Genomic DNA, 2,013 nt, shown 5'->3' on the forward strand with positions numbered 1-2,013 from the left:
ATACCTACATGGGTTAGCATCTGAGCACAAGGGAAGGTCTTTCACATTGAGCCTTTTCTGGTGCCCATGTGATTCTGCAAGGCACTGCATCCGCCGTTCCATAGCAGCCGCCTTCTCCTGATTCTCCTTCTGCATTTGTTGGATTATTCCAACAATCAAAGAGAGGGCCTGTCCCAGCTCTACTGGGAGACCGGCCGATGTTGAGGAAATAGGCTCCGGAATCTGAACCGGACTAGCCGACACCTCGTCGACCTCTTCCTCTACGACGTCCGGGGCTTGAACTTCATCCTGGCCTTCTGCCAGGAGGTTTTCTTCCAAACGCGCGTCCACGTCAGACATCCTGTCATCTAACTGAATGTCTTGCATTGCGATCGCGACTTCAACATCCACCTGGATCTGACCTTGGGGGATCTCCTCTTGAGGCTGGGGAATCACTGCATCAGCTGATGCCTTAGGGAAAAGGTACGCCCTCATCTTCTCACTTGGAAGATAAGGGCCAGAGGTGTTCTTTTGGAAGCCCCTTACCCAGGTACGAAGCTTCTCCCTTGCTATATCCCTTGATTCTGCCGTCCTAGGGGAATCAAAGGCCTCAGTAATCAGGTTAGTGCACACAATACATACCTGAGGGTCCCAATACTGGATATCATCCTTGGAGACAGCGCATGCTGTGTGTCTCCTACAAAACTCATATCCGCAGAGGTTCTTGCTGCGGACGTTGCAGAAAACATTTCCGCACTTCGGAGGGTCCCCCTGTAAAGAGAAGAAATTTCCATGAGTATCAAGTGAACTATGTATCACTGGATATGCATAGTATAGCATAACAATTCATAAAGGAAAGATACACACTTGTGTTTCCCTCACAACCAATTGTTGCAGCCTTCCAGATAATAAAATCAAATGGTTAATCTCTTCTAGAGTAACCAATGCAAGGTTTCCAAAGGAAACAGGTGGAGCTCACACCTAAGCAATGATTTTAAAATCCTGGATAATAGATAGGAAAGAACTCACTTTCCTATCTGTAGGGCAACAGCAAAGGACTGTGCAAGAAAACACAAAAGTGTTAGAACACACAGTGCTGTACCAAAACCCATACCATAGTTTTCTTCTTACTGTATATGTTATACTGAAGAATACTAGTACAGTATAGGAGGATACGTGCCGGCCGGCACACACCATAACTAGCTTTAAAGTATACTACTTAACAGCTATAAGGCGGCAGAACTCTGGTTCAAGTGCATGTGCCGGCCGGCAACAGCCAATGCCGGCCAGCAATGGCTGCCGGCCGGGCACTACACAAGGTAGTACCCAGCTGCCGGCCACACTCTTGGTGACCGGCAGATAAAGGCTGACATTAGCCGGCCGGCAAATGTACAGGACCGATGCCAGCCGGCAGCAAAAGAACCAGAGGACTACACCCGCCCGGCTGCCGGCCTATGAGGCCGGCAGCCGGGTCGGGTACAGCACTAGAAGAAAAATAGGATGGATGCCGGGATAAGAGAGTACACTACCTCCAAGCCCGGCAATCCGAAAGAGTGCATATAAGGAAGGGGAGAATATAATTCAGGCTTCCTGACCAATGCCGTCTGGCTCTACAAGCAGGCATGGATGAGGGACCAAGGGAGGTCCGGGCAGCACTCAAAATATAAGACCCTTGCCGGCCGGCAGCTCTGCCGGCCGGCAGGGGGCTGAGTCAATTCCACATCCTAACCTATTCTAGGTCCAGATGTAGAACGACGAACAGTACCGTAATGGCTAGGCTTTAGTGACGGATCACCCGCAGTCAAGAAACTTATCCTAGCCTAAGGGAGATCCAAGGGGGGAGGCCAGCAATACTTGCCAGCTCCTAGAGCACCAAAGCAAGGAAGGTGTTGCCACTCCCAGGGAAAGAAACTTATCCTCCTCCGAGAACAGCAACAAGGACTAGTCTGGTAGATCACAAAAGAAGGAATCATATCCACAGAAACCTTTGGTAGTGACCTAAGGAGGCTAAGCCACCTTTGTCTGTGTCAGGCC

Source organism: Palaemon carinicauda, chromosome 16 (genome assembly GCF_036898095.1).
Source record: "Palaemon carinicauda isolate YSFRI2023 chromosome 16, ASM3689809v2, whole genome shotgun sequence".
In the NCBI taxonomy this organism is placed as follows: domain Eukaryota; kingdom Metazoa; phylum Arthropoda; class Malacostraca; order Decapoda; family Palaemonidae; genus Palaemon; species Palaemon carinicauda.